This window comes from Hyalella azteca, unplaced genomic scaffold (genome assembly GCF_000764305.2).
Source record: "Hyalella azteca isolate HAZT.00-mixed unplaced genomic scaffold, Hazt_2.0.2 contig4010, whole genome shotgun sequence".
Lineage (NCBI taxonomy): Eukaryota > Metazoa > Arthropoda > Malacostraca > Amphipoda > Hyalellidae > Hyalella > Hyalella azteca.
The window spans coordinates 12,972-29,346 of NW_025934237.1; the positions used below are offsets into that span (position 1 = coordinate 12,972).

The window sequence follows — 16,375 nt, forward strand, 5'->3', positions numbered from 1 at the left end:
GGCAGTCACTGACTGTAACTGATGCGGCAGTCACTGACTGTAACTGATGCGGCAGTCACTGACTGTAACTGATGCGGCAGTCACTGCTGTCTCTTATACACATCTAGATGTGTATAAGAGACAGCTGCAGTGAGTACTGAGTTATATTTTTTATGCAATAAACCTTCTGAATAAAATGTGCACCGACAACGAATTACATCATACAATGGATTTAATAGAAACATTTTCCGATAAAACTTGGTTATTGCCAGCAAACGACATTCATAAATGCTGATATTAGTTTGAAGTGAGATGCAATCAATTAGTTTCTGTTGATCTTCCCAATATAGGTAGATTATTATCAAGGATCTGGTGCATAATAAAAGAATATTTACTGGTGATGTCGGAGAATTGATATAAGCCCGTAGCTGCTTTTTTGAAGAAAATTTTTTTTTAGAACTAAAATGAAGAGATGAAAGAAATATTTATGTTTTTTTCCGTCAAGTCTAGGTACATTTTGGATTAAGTCAAACAGTTTATTGGCAATCATATAAACATAATTTATGTATAAATTATTGAACTGGTACTATTAATTAATTGTTATATAATCTTTGAATTCTGACTGCAAATATTGTTTAAATTGCTGTTTTATTCGATGCTTATTAGCATCGGATATTTTGTTGCCCTTTATTGTTTTTAACTTGTATTATTATTATTATTATTAAGTATTTTATTTATTTCCTTAATTTCTATGATAATGAAGTTTTCGATATAAAAAATACATCTGAAGGAACCGATTTGATACCATTTTCGAACCCATTTCTAAATTCAAGCACGGAGCCTGACTTTGAGGGCAAAAATACGAAAGTGATCTTAAAAATATGATATGTTCATTAACTGTTCTTTACTGCACAGATTCACTCAACACCTGTTCCTTACTACACTAACTGTTCTAACCTCGTTTGCATCTACGAACATTTTGACACGTCTTTGGAAATTAAATGCAGGCGAAAGAACGAGGCAATGCATTTCTGTTTATTCTCTTCTTCTATCTCTCTTCTTTCAGCCTATCTCATAGCTGGTAAATCAATAAGCAGTCGGAAAATACGTATAAAGCAATTAATGAACTACGTTAGTCTTGATTTTATGATCCAATTTAATCATTACAATAGCAATTGGGCTATTGCAAAGTATATATTCCTCGTGGCCACTTGAGAAAAATACCAAACAAAGATTGAAATATAGTAGTCTTGATTGTGAGATTGGAAGGAATTTGTAGTTGAGATCAAATAGCGGGTATCACGACATTACGTTAGCAACTGTATTACGGGTCAAAGCTTACTAAAGGAACTAGTTATTATATGTATTAGGATTGTTAACTCTATAAGCTCTCATCTTCGTCGGACATCTTCTGATCTACATCTTATGTGTACATACTGATTGCTGTTGCTGTAATAAAGTATTTTGAGGGTGTGCGTGATTTGTCTCCTACGAAGATGTTATATAGCTGACGGAGAAAACAAACAGAATTGTTTTACAGAGAACAGATTTTATCATCACAAAACAAACGCTAGACGATAGAATGCCAATCTTAATAATTGTTCAATATGCTTTATAGGTTCTACAGCTTTGCAAGAATAAGATTCACAGAGCGGATTGACTTCAAGTGAATGTCATGTTGAAAGAAATATATAAATAGAAATGTCGTCGTGAAACAAGGCTTAATTTTAATGAACATATTTTCTATGTTCAACTTGCCAATACACCAACCCACCGATCACACTGTTTTTACATCAACACTTTGGGATTCAATTTCTACTGGTCACATGTGCAGATTAAGAGGTATGTAAGAACTGCAAGGCAAACGAATTGACATTAAAACGGCAGAGAATTGCCTTTTTTCGGACTAGTGTCCGGTATTTGGGGATCGCAGCACAAGCCAGCAATTTATTCTCATTTAATTTGTATAATTTTATTACATAATTGTTAATAATAAATTACTATTGCTATTAACATTGATTTCCTTATTTAAACGTTTGGGGAGGTACAATTTAAATGTTATTACATGAAAAATATTTTGCTGCTGATCAGTTTAGTACGCAGTAAAGTGTGCTCCCGCTTTTCAAAAATAAGATTTCTTTGTTGCTTTTGGTCTTTTTCAACACCAAAACAATATATTCTATCAATAATGATTGTATTATCACCACGAATCTAATTTAATTATCCTGATTATCCTTTTCAATCACTACTGAATTACAGCTCATTCCTCATGTCTAACAAGAAAAAAAAGTGAGTTTGAATATCAACGTCGATCAATTCCAAGATTTTGTGATGTATATAGGGCGACACGACGTCCAAATATTGGCACTAAAGCTCATCATTCGAAAAAAACGGGAAGGATTAATGAAATTAAATTATATAATACTTTTAAATTATATTAAATTATATAATATAATATTAAATAAATTATATAATATAATTATATTATAAGCCGTATAAAAAATTCCGATTCATTAACAGATATTCAATGCTAACTGTTTTAGGGAAATTGATTACATCACACTAGGAACCCGAAAAAACATATTTATTATTATTATTATACGAACGAATCGATTATCGTGGCGTAAGGTTCAAAAGAACTTCGAGGGCACGTTACACATAATTTTAATAACAAGCGTAAAACAAATAGACACTAGAATGGATAGAGACGGATAAAAATGACTAAGCACTAGATTCATAGGCTCTATGAAATAGTTCCGTATTTAGTCGTTGTCGAAACAGCGGCAACGAAGGCCCCAATGTTACGGAAGCAGGCAGACTGTCCACCAGGGCCCTTACTTTCCAAAAAAGTTAAGAGATCGTAAGTTCATCAGCCAATCATTGACGGCCTTTCAAGCAAAATCCACCAGTCATGGACAAGAAAATAGAGCGTAAGTACTTACGTTCACTTAGCGAGTTTTGAAAGTATGGCCCAGGGGCGCGGCGGCGACCTGTGCACTCGAATACTGTGGTAACTCAAAATTGGATTGGTATCTCAAATTGGAAACGCAAAGATGGAGAACTTCTGGTAAAAGCTGCATAGGAACAGTGGCAAATATTTCCAGAAACAATGTATTAAATTTCTATTGTCTGAAGATAGTTAAATATGAAGTTCATCTACGTAAAGATAATGGCAAGTAGATTGCGTTTATTTTGGCTTTTTCATTTTTATATGGTTTTCCATGTGTTATCTTAGTTTATCATTTTATATGGTTACCCTGCTTTCGAATTGAGTTCAGATCCGGAGTTAGAAAATCCTCTACAGCATCATATCATATGATATCCAGCAGTATCCTCTTCAAGCGGAGTAGTTGAGGTTACTGATTATCCGATCTGGTGTAGCAGCAGTATTGCAACTCGTATGGCAAAAAACGTTCGCCAAACGCTTCCTAGGAAGTCCTGTCGAACGTTTCCCAGGGGGACCCGTCGAACGTTTCCTAAGTACACCAGTCGGATGTTTCCCAGGTAGACCCTTGAACGTTTCCCAGGTAGACAAATTCAACGTTTCCCAGGTAAACTTTGTAAGTATTCACTATACTTGCAATATTTTCATACATATCTTTCAATCTGCTTAACTCCCTATTTTATGCAATAAGCATTCTGAATTAAATCTTTACCGGCAGCGTATAACAATCATATTAAAGATTTAATTGAAACATTTTCCGATAAAACTCCATATAAACATAATTTATGTATATATTATTGGACTGATACTATTACTTAATTGTTATATTATCTTTGAATTTTGACCGCATATATTGTTCAAATTGTTGTCTTCGGAGTACAAGAAAATACATCTGGAGTAAAAAATTTGGAACCATTTTCAAACACATTTTACAACACTTCTCTTTAACTTCACTTCATGTTTGTCTGTCTGTTTGTCTGTCTGTCTGCTACAAATCTTGTAATCAAAATTTAATACACTTCTAGTTATCCTATCGATCTGAAATTTTGCCCACTTGTGTAAAGTTGGAGACAATGCATGAATCAAATGTCAAAATAAATGATTTTTGAAAATTTAAAAAAATTTTTTTTTTCAATATTAAAAAAATTGAAAAATTAATTTTTTTAATATTCGAAAATTAAATGAGAAATATTCATTGTACATCTGTAAGATTAGAGACACTGGATTCTTTGGAAGTGTTGTCTTTAAAAAGTAATTTTTAAACGTATATTATTTAAATTCAAGCTTAGAGCATGAATTTGAAGGCGAAAATATGAAAGTGATCATAAAATTATGATTCGTACTGATATCATTTTTACTACCACGCCTGGTTTCATTAGGATTTGAGGATTGCAGAGAGATTTGATACGAGAATTCGTGAAAAAAATAATATTTTATGCTTTTCTTTAAAGCATGCATTCTGTTGAAGAAGAGAAAATACATTTTTTAAACTTTCTTGTTTATTTTCATTTTGAGAATAGAACTCTTAGATTGACTTAGAATGTCAAAAATGATGCTTCCATGAAATAATTTTCTGTTACGTTTTTAATCAGAATTGCGATATTTTAAGCAAAATGAAAGTTTTCCGATTTTGGACTGACAAATTTAGGACAGGTCAATGACCACTTAGTAATTCTTATTATAAATTTTCATTTTATTTTCCTCAGTTTAGCGGAATTAGTTTTTTTCACAGTATAAAGTTTGTTAGGGGCATATTATTATTCTGCGAAAATTTTTGCCTAAACCTTATTTATTTTTGTAATAAAGTGAAAGTTTCAGAACGCCTAAAAATGAAATTTTAGAATGAAATATGTGCTAAGATTTTGCATACTTAATATATGCCGAAAATCAAAACTTAAAATTAATATATATAAATATATTGACACAATTAACACTATGTAAGTCACTAGACAAAGATTACAGTGTAATGAGCTGCGTTGAACTAAGAACAAGAAAAAAATTCAAAACTTTTCATATAAAAAACTGGAGCCGCCATTATTTTAAAGTTGATGTAAACTGTTTCTCAATTCAGTTGTAAATTTAAAAAAAAAACGTTGAAAGGAGTTAGTTTTAGCATGTAAAAGGTGCAACCTTGACTGGATAAAATGGCATGCCATGATAGAGGGTGCAAAATTTAACTCTCTTTTACCGCACAATTCTGTTCTGTTATAAAAATGTTTCGCTATAAATAAAAGTTCAGCATCCCGAAACTACTGCAAGAAACTGTAAAAAATAAAAATGAAGTCCCATTCCTAAATAACATCTGTGAAAAAAAAAATAATTTTATTGATCAACGTCATTAATGCACCGAAATATCGTTGGCTTTTTTCTTTTATACAAACGTGATTAAAAGTTAACGTCGTATTACTAGAATAGACAAACTATGGTAATAAACGTCGGAGAAATTGTATGTACAAGGTATACACGATGAAGTATTGAGGAAAATCTGCCTAATATTAATAATACCATAAAAAGTTGTTCCCTTATCAATGAGAACATAAATTCACGTTTCCAAGTGAAAAGACTTCTTAGGCTTCATGTTTTTCGCCTCTGCAATATACCCACTGAATTAATTGAAATGAATAAAGTGATGACACTGCAATGCTTTCTCTGAAGCTTCTTCCATTATCAGCCCTATATTTTCTCAAACGTTCAACATGAATTCAATACGCTTAATTATTTCGTTACATTAGACCTCATCTCGAAATGCCTGCTGAATGTGCAACGAATCTATAGACGTATGTCGGTGATTTCAACTGTGCTTTAGGTAATGATCCTGAGCTTGAAATTTCGATGCTGAATATCAAGTTCTCTTTAATTTAACTTTTTATCCTAATTTCTAATCAGTTCAGGGTGTCATTGTGGATTATATTCGTTTTGTTGTTAAATATAAACTTTAATTCTTATATACTTGGTAAACATGTAGATATAATTCGTGAATACATGGCAGTTCCAGTCAACGCTGGAACGACACTTTAAGTCAACCATAGAAAAATTAATGGGTGGTCTTTATTCCCAAGTTTCAACGACTACGTATCAAATATCAAACAAAGTAAATTTAAAATTAGAAATTCACCTTCTTCAACGTTAAAATTTTAATTCCGCACAAATAATTCACCACTAAAAAGTTTCGAATGGCTGCGTGTGTCTTCAAAATCACTCCAAAATTATTAAATTATTATTCAAAGTCCGCTGAACAAGAGGAATTTCAATTTAAAAGCAATAGCTAAATATCGAATAGTTTCGCCGGCATAAAGTAAAATTCGTGGTTTAAGAAGTAATGGTTATCTATTATACTCAGCTGCAGCCGTAACTGACTGTAACTATTGCAGCAGTCACTGACTGTAACTATTGAAGCAGTCACTGACTGTAACTATTGCAGCAGTTACTGACTGTAACTATTGAAGCAGTCACTGACTGTAACTGTTGCAGCAGTCAGTGACTGTAACTGTTGCGGCAGTCACTGACTGTAGCTGTTGCGGCAGTAGCTAACACCTGAGTCAGGGAAATGTCAAAAATTTTCTCTTGCACATTAGAGGTAGCAACTTCACTCAGGTTGGGCATAGAGGAATGTCTGAAAAGATTACTGAAGAAACAGCTGCAGTGTACCTTTGCTGGGCATTAACTATACATATATCAACAGTGGTCATGCTTGACTAACTGCATGAATGTATACTGTATAGTATATATAGTACCAGCATCTAGAGAATGCAATACTGACAGTATAGGTTCACATGCGAAAGATGCAGTAGAAAAGCTCTTCCTCCTGAGCATTACTTAGCATAACACTGCCATCTAATTAAAAATTTCTTCTATATATTCTATTGCCAATAAAGCTTTAAATTTCAAGATTAAAGAACTAATCAGGTTTAATTTGAAAATTTAAGTAGAAGAACAAATTACATCCGGTTCGATCTGTTTTCTAATTCCGAGCATCGTTTCAATTGCAAGAAATTGAACATGAATGGAATCTCAGTTTTCCAGTGACTACGACTAGCCGTGAGGTTTCAAATTATAATAATTACTATTATATGATTAAATGATCTACTATATTAGCTCCATTATATTCCATTTATCATCTTGTGTACGGAATTGTCAGGTGTCTTCGTGACAATTATTCATTTGCTATCATTGTTACTGTATTGTTAATGCTCACCTGTAAATGAACTCTAATCTCTTTTATGAGCGCACATTATTGTACATTATTATTACTGTATTTTTAATGTTTACCTGTACATGAACTCTATTCTCTTTTATGAGCGCACATTATTGTACATTATTGTTACTGTATTTTTAATGGTCACCTGTAGGTGAACTCTCTTCTCATGTACGAGCGCACATTTTTCTTTAATTAACGCGATTATGTAAATTGATTGCTCAATGCTCACCCACTCTAATTATTTGTTTAAATACATTTTAGCACTGAATGAACAAGACAATAAATTTTTTTTGTCCTACCCAGGACGATCTGGGCGACAATTTGGACGTCGAGGCTCCGGAGCAGAAGAAAGGCAAGATCATCAAATTTGGCTGGATGCAGGGAGTGCTGGTGAGTGAAGGCAGGGGTGCTGGTGAGTGAAGGTAGGGAGTGGTGGTGAGTGAAAGTAGGGAGTGCTGGTTAGTGAAGGCAGGAGTGCTGGTGAGTGAAGGCAGGGGTGCTGGTGAGTGAAGGCAGGGAGTGCTGGTGAGTGAAGGCAGGGAGTGCTGGTGAGTGAAGGCAGGGGTGTTGGTGAGTGAAGGCAGGAAGTGCAACTTCACTTCTTGTTTGTCTGTCTGTATGCCACAAATCTTATAATTGAAATTTAACATACTTCTACTTATCCTATTGATCTGAAATTTTGCACACTTGCGTAAAGTTGGAGACAATGCAAGAATCAAATGACAGAATAAATAATTAAAAAAATTATATATAAAAAAATTGAAAAATTAATTTTTCAATATTCGAAAATAAATTGAGAAATTCATTGTACATCTTTAACATTGGAGACACTGGATTCTTTAGAAGTGTTGTCTTTAAAAGTGATTTTTAAAGGTATATTATTTCAATAAATTTTACTTAATTTTCTCCCATGAACAATTTAAATTTCTAAAATACGCCATATCCTCCTATGCTTCTCAAGCTACAGTATTGAGAGACATATATATCATTCGATTTGTAAAAACCATATCCAGTTCGGTAAATTGAAAAAAACTCCGGGGAGGGGGGAGAAAATGGAGGAAAAATGTAAAAAAGTCGCATAGAAAATATAATGAAAGATTGAAAAAGGACTGTTAAAGTAGATAGATATTCACTCTACAAATCGAATGATATGTCCCTCGATGTTGTAGCGTGTAAATTGAAAGAGTAGATAGATTTAGAAAGGACCCCTATTTGCCGTTTTCTATGCATTTTACGTTCTCATTCATTATTTTCAAAAAATTCCCGGGGCGAAATTCTCTACTGTTGCTCACATACAAATGTGCGCGAAGTTTCAAAAAAGATCCGTCGGTACATAAAAAAGTTATTTATGGACCCAGACTCTCCACGTAAGCCACTACGCTGACGAAAAGCAGTCGTCGACATTAAGCCATTATACCAACTATAAGCCAGTCAACCCACATTACGCCATTACACTGTCATTTTGACATTACACCAATGATACGCCATTACACCGGCTTTACGACATTACAACAAAGATGCGATGCGCTATTGCACCGTTATTTCGCCGTTATAATATTATGCAGTCCTAAAATCAGCTCACCACGCAACACACAAAGTCTAGAATTTTCTATGTAAGTTATTCACATTTAATTTAATTCAAATAAATAAAGACGTCTACGAATTTTGCATGTAAACGATAATATCAGATATTCGGGTCTGCCAACTGTACCATCAGTTAGTTATAACAGTTTCAAGGCAGGACAATACTTTTCTATCAGAAAATCATCCATTTTTTGTCTCTCAACGGAAAGAACATTCCCGTTGTATAATAATTGCTCGCGATCTCATGCTCTGAAGTAAGATGTCTTTTATTCTTATTTGTTATTCTTATTTATTATTTATTCGATATAATGCTCTGAAGTAAGATGTCTTTTATTCATATTTATTATTCATTTATTATTATTTTTTTTATTCTATCTCATGCTCTGAAGTATTATGTCTTTTATCCTTCAGATGCGATGCATGCTCAACATCTGGGGCGTGATGTTGTTCCTGAGAATCTCCTGGGTGGTTGGGCAGGCTGGATTAAGTAAGTCTAATGTGGTTACCTTACCCTTAATTACCTTTAATAATGGTACCCTTACTGTAAACCCACATTATGGTACCCTTAATGTGGTCTATGTGGTACCTTAGCCTGATGTTTTAAAGCTGTTTTTGTAGCTGCGAAATCTGCGCGTCTAACGCAGCAAACAGTATGTATACTGTAAACAGTATGTATACTGTAAACAGTATGTATACTGCAAACAGTATGTATACTTCAATTTTAGCGTGACAGTTCCAAATTTATATGAAATGAATATTTTTCAACCAAATGGACAAAAGTTACTGTAAAAAATTTAATAAATAGATCATTATTCGTGTTAATTGCAATGGGTTTGAATTATAACGCTGAAACCGCTGAAACCGCTAGAAGGAAATATAAAGAAGGAATTATAAAATTATGTTCAAGTTTCATCCAACATTGAATGATTCATATTATTATTTCATTAATATCTCCCTCTCTTCAGTCGAAGCCTTGGTGATAGTTTGCTGTGGCAATAGCGTGACCATCATCACCGCTATCTCCATGTCCGCCGTTGCCACTAACGGTCTCATTAAAGGCGGTAAGTTTAAAAACTTAGAATTGAGAGGGTGGAATTTTATTAAGAAGATGATTTGTTGTACAAAAATATATCTTTTATATTTGTTGCCCTTTTTTCAACATGTCCAAAAAATTGTACGAGGAACGAATCTTCTTGAAGGAATTGAGAGGGTGGAATTTTATAAGAAGCTGATTTATTGGACAAAAATATATCTTTTATATCTGTTTGCCCTTTTTAACATGTCCGCAAAATTGTACCAGGAATGATTCTTCTTGAACTAAGCGATTGAGATATTTCCCATCACATGTTCGGTCCAGGCGGAGTATACTACATGATCTCCCGGTCGCTGGGACCAGAGTTCGGTGGTTCCATCGGCCTCATGTTCACCATCGCCAACTCCATCGCCGTTGCCACCTACATCATCGGCTTTGTTGAGAGTTTGCAGGTGAATTCCAGAATGGAGGCATCAACGATATTCGAGCCATCGGCACCGGGGTGCTGTTCGCCCTCATGGCCCTGGCCATCGTGGGCATGGACTGGGTGACCAGGGTGAGTGTTGAATAATCTTGAATAGATTTTTGTGTGGCCAGGGTGAGTAATGAGTAATTTTGAATTGATTTTTGGGTGACCAGGGTGAGTGATGAGTGATCTTGTATTGATTTCTGGGTGACCAGGGTGAGTGTTGAGTAATTTTGAATTGATTTCTGGGTGACCAGGTTGGGGGTTGAGTATTCTTCGATTGATTTTTAGGTGACCATGTTGAGTGTCAATTGGAGGGTGACCAGGGAGAGTGTCACCCAATTGATTTTTGGGTGTCCAGGGTGCGTGTTGAGTGAGCTTGAATTTATTTAAATGAGCCCAGGGTGAGTAATGAGTGATCTTGAATTGATTTTTGGGTGACCAGGGTGAGTGTTGAGTAATATTGGATTGATTTTTGTGTGCCCAGGGTGATTGTTGAGTAATCTTGAATTGATTTCTGGGGACCAGGGTGAGTGTTGAGTAACCTTGTATTAATTTTTGGGTGACCAGGGTGATCGTGTCAATTGGAGGGCGACCAGGGTCACCCAATTTATTCACCAGAGTGTCACCCAATTGATTTTTGTGTGGCTAGGGTGAGCAATGAGCGAGCTTGAATCTATTTAAGTGAGCCCAGGGTGAGTGTTGCGTAATCTTGAATTGAGCCATGTGTTACCGGGTTGAGTTTTGATTAAAGCTAATTGAACAGAAGGTAATTTCAGGCCATCTAGAGCTCAGTGTAATCAGGGGAGCAATGCACCGCTTTTTGGACATGACATGCCAATTCTGTTTCATTATATATCTTATAATAAGCCTTCTAATCTAATCTGCCTAACCCCAATCCTGCATTGTTTTTTATTACCTCTGCCTATGCCCCTGCCAGGTACAAATGGGGCTGCTAGTCCTGCTGATCGCCTCGCAAGTGGACGTGGTCATTGGCTGCATCGTTGGTCCTCTGGACGACACTGAGAGGGCGCAAGGCTTCGTGGGGTGGAGCGGTGAGTTGATGGATGGAACCACGGGTTTCGAACACGCAACTCAATGCTCCAATCTCATTTCGCTTTAAATACGTGGCTAGCTCGTCGATTTTGACTGAAGTTGTCGCTGGTAGCGGGAGTCGAAGGTGGTAGTCTCAAATCGAATTTTGGTACTCACACTGTAACGGCAGAGCTACCACGCCTTATCTATTTAATTAGCTGTATTCACTCCTGCAACCTCAAGATATACCGGCCTCTTCTAACGTGAATAACAGCTATGCCCCTACTCAGCCATACTCACAAGCATTTCTCTGTTAATTATCTGTTTTTACTGCCCCGGGTGAAGTGCGTAAGCCTTTTTGACTAGATTATTCCTCTTTTATTCTTTAGTTTTCCGTACCCTGATATAATTTTCTGCGACGGGACATGAGTGGATAGAAAATTGAAGTGAGGGGTAACTGATAAATTATCCATCACGGCGACCGAGCACGAACCGAAAATCGAAATCAGTCGCCGCTCTTGCCAGCAGTTTGTACCGTCTGCAGACATTATATTATTGCTACATGCGCTATCATTTCTATTTAATTAAAATATTTCCTACAAAGTTAAAGTTATTAACGGTTATTTTAAGTTTAATTACTATTTTATGTTAGGGTTGATTAATATCTTATATGTTATATAAATACGTGGCTGTTCAGGCGAGGTGTTCTTGAACAACATGCTGCAGCAATATCGCGACCACGAAAGCAGACGCCACAACATCGTCGCAGTGTTCGCCGTGTTCTTCACCGCCGTCACGGGCATCGTCGCGGGTGCCAACCTCTCGGGGGACCTCAAGGTAATTCTAGTAACCAGATTATAGAATCCATCATCCCACCACATTACATTTCTTGTTCAGAAAGCTTTGAAAATAGAGATAAGAATTTCTGTAACACAGGATTCTGGAGATAAGGATTATGAAGTTATCTGTTCAGCACAGATAACTCCGATTACATTTCTTTCCCGATGAAAACTTCAAACATCGTTCTCGTTTGAAGTACCCGATAAATTAGGATCATTTACCTCTAAAAATAAACGAGGAACATCGTTTGGAATTCTTACAATATCCAATATTTTTACAATATATCATGCAAAAAGCTGGGAATTTATTAATAGAGTAACTTTTACATTTTAGGATCCTGCTACCGCCATTCCAAGAGGTACCCTCCTGGCCATAGGTATTACCTTCTTCACCTACCTGTTGTACCCCTTCCTGCTGGCTGCTAATGTGGTCCGCGATGCTTCAGGTACCACCGATGAATTTCTGTTAAGGTTTTTTAAAAATCATTCCCCCAGAGAAGTTAAATAACATAACATAGTTGTTTCGGCGTTGAAGAAATGGCCCGTAGCCTATCGTCGAAAAAAAAACGTGGCCAAGGTTACTGAGCCGACTCCGTTCCATTTCCTCCACTCTTAACTTTGAAGCAGATGCGAATAGCATATGTACATAAGTTATTTGTTACTACGAAGAACAGTATTAAGCAATATATGAGACCATCCAACAACCTTGAATGTAATTTATTGAAGCATTTATTGCGTATGTGAAGGTTTTCACCCGCCAGTCTTTCAACATCAATTATTGCAAAGAAAACAAAATCAATAAAACCTTTGATGAATCCGGAGGATTTAAAAGCACAAAAATTAGCGTAAACGTTGTAGTTAAGTATTATGTTTATTTTTTGTTATAAGAAAAAGACTCATGTTAACCTAACGGCCGTACCAACAGGCAACGTCACCGCGTTCATGGAATTCATGAACACAAGTGATCCAGTGAACATACTCGATGCGCCGACGTTCACCGAATGTTCCACCACCGGCTACGAATATGTTACGGAAGACAACATCACTATCCCAGTTTGCCAATTCGGACTCGAAAACAGTTTCCAGGTAAAAAAGCTCTTATCGAGTGTGAAATTTCGTAAGTCAGAAACTATTTTTAAAATTCTCTATCAAATCGCAAAATCAGATTTATGTTAAATTTTTAACCATCGTATATATGAATAACTTTTTATATTAATGAAAAATCACGTTTTGCCTGCCTCCATGCAAAAATAGAAGAATGGACCAAAAAATCAACCTCGTACGTAAGTTGGCAGATACACAGCAGTAACGAACCAACAACCCATCGAAATATGGAGTCCCCTGTGTATTAGGTCTTATATATGACGTCTTACGATGAAGGTCTTGGTTTTCAATTTGAAACCATTGAACAATGAAGGTTCCTGTGTGATTTGGTTTGATGGTACTACGAACTATGGAACTCCTCGTGTTTCTGTTCGAAAACCCATTGAGCAATGAAACTCTTTGACTGTCAGTTCGGCAACCCAACTAATAATGAAACTGTGCTTTTTACTTCGACAACAGAACGAACAACAAAACTCTTTGTTTAATGGTTCGATCGCCAATCGAAAAATAACACTCTTGGTAAACTGATTCGGCAATCCATTGAGAAAAAGAGCTCTTTTTGTAATGGTTCAATTACAATCAATCGAAAAATGAAGCTCTTAATTGGTTCGACAATCCCTCTGTTGTCTGTCATCATCAGCCTGATATGAGCAAATGAGCAGGCACACCTAACCCACCGTCAACCCTAAAAGAGGAATTCGCTTCTCCGTCCTGTCACCAGCCGCTGACCACAAACCGCGGGTCGCCTGCCGAAGACCACCACTGCCCTGGATGTAATGGACCATCATGATTCCTGCCTTCCGGAACGTAGCCTTAAACACTTCACGCCGTCCGTATCTGGACCGTGCGTCGAACCAGCCCTCGGTCGAACGGCCACTTGTCGAAGGACGACAAATTTTGGAACATTACTATGCTATCTGAAACCTAACCTCAGATGCGGTGAACGTAAAATTACGTAATTTAACGATACTCGGAAGTCATAATCGATCCGCGGCCTGGTGGTGCACGGCAGGTTCTATGCAAGGCCGGAGGAGGACAAAGCCGAGTGGTTCACGGCTGATTGGTTGATGTCCGGAGTGATCCAAGGCGTTCGATTCAGGGCTTATTGGTGCACAAAATTGGTGGTGCACGGCTGCGCTCCCGAAAATATTCAGGATATTGTAGAGCAAGTATGTATTCCTGCTGGCACCAACGTATTACTTAATTTTCTCATCAGATTTTTTAAAATAGAGGCAGTGTCTTTGAAATCGATATGTACTCAAATGATTAAATCTCTATCTAAAACTCTCACCCGCGTCGGTCGTTCCTAATTCCATGATTGATCATAATTTCATGATTTTCAAAATATCAGAAAGCAAGGGCCATTACTCATCAGAACTCAGCATGAAATTTGACTGTTATATTGGGTGGACCATTATAAGTAAGAAATTTAGATCATGCATGCATATATATANAAACTTTGATAAACTGCAACGACAAATAAAAAACTTTGACAAACTGCAACAACAAAGACTTTGATAAACTGCAATAGCAAATCAAAAACTTTGATAAACTCAAACAGCAAAAACTTTGATAAACTGCAACAGCAAAAACTAAGATAAACTGCAATAATAAAACCTTTGATCTGTCTCTTATACACATCTTGAGACAGTTCCAAATTTAAATTAGATGAACATTTTTCAACCAAATGGACAAAAATTACTGTAAAAAATGAATAAATAGATCAATATTCGTGTTAATTGCAATGTGTTTTAATTCATTTAAAGCTGCAAATGAGGCGCTTTCAAAAAAGAAAATAGCATGGATTTACTTGCAATACTTTTGCGCGTAAGGCCGTTTAGAACTTTTGTAAAATGACCATTTTACATTAATAAGAACATATATTACAAAAGTCGCACATAAGCTTATTATTCGCGTAAAACTGGTCAAGAATAAGTTTGAAGACGCATGACGGTATATTCAATACGAATAATTGAAATGGGAAAGCTAAGGCTACAGTATCAAGCAATTTTTCAATAATTGTTTGTTATTTTTCAATAAATTTTACCTATTTTTCTCCCATGAACAATTAAAATTTCTAAAATACGCCATATCCTCCTGTGATTCTCAAGCTACAGTATTGAGAGACGTATATCATTTTATGTGTAAAAACCATATCTAATGACTCTAGATATTCTTTTTGGCGCATTTTCTCATTTACGTAAAAAAGGCGCTATTGTGCCCGTAATGTCCGTCCGTCCGTCCGTGACGGACGGACGGACGTGAGAAAATGCGCTCTCTGTCACTCACTTCAGTGGAGAAAAAATGAAATGGAGAATAAATGAAAAAATTCGCGTAAAAAATATAATAAAATTGATAAAAAAGGGCTTTTATAGAGTCGATAGATATTCTCTTCACAAATCGAATGATATTTCCCTCCATGTTGCAGCATGCAAATTGAAAGAGGAGATTTAGAAAGGACATCCTACTTGTCGTTTTCTATGCATTTCACGTTCTTATTCATTATTTTCAAAAAATTCCGGGGGCGCAATTCTCACCTGTTGCTAAAATGCAAACATGTACGAAGTTTCAAAAAGATCCGTCGGTACATAAAAAAGTTATTTTTGGACCCAGACTCTCACCGTAAGTCACTACGCTAACGAAAAGCAGTCGTCGACATTTAGCTTTTCCACTGACATGCGATTCCGCCGACATTACGCCATTACGCCGGCATTACGCCATTACGCCGACATTACGACATTACGCCATTACACCGGCATTACGCCATTACGCCGACATTACGACATTACGCCATTACACCGGCATTACGCCATTACGCCGACATTACGCCATTACGCCGGCATTACGCCATTATGACGGCATTACGCCATTACGCCGACATTACGCCAGTACATCAAAGATATGCCATTACACCGGCATTACGACATTACACCGGCATTACGCCATTACGTCGGGCATTACGCTATTGCGCCGGCATTACACACTTATAATATTATTAAGCAGTCCCAAAATCAGCTCACCACGCACCACACCAAGTCTAGAATTTTCTATGTAAGTTATTCGCATTTAATTTAATTCAAAGGGTGGCCCAGGGGTTACAGTTCAGAGTACCAAGATTGGCGCAGTGAGGCGCGGGTTCGATCCCAGCTCTGTGCGCCAGTTTCTGGTCAGAATCGGCGAGGAGGCCGGGCGG

General features: G+C 36.4%; 1 pseudogene; it reads left to right on the forward strand.

The window, feature by feature from the left end:
* LOC108673587 overlaps nt 1–13,164 on the forward strand; it is a 21,713-nt pseudogene extending 8,549 nt beyond the window's left edge.
* The last annotated feature ends 3,211 nt before the right edge of the window (nt 13,165–16,375 follow it).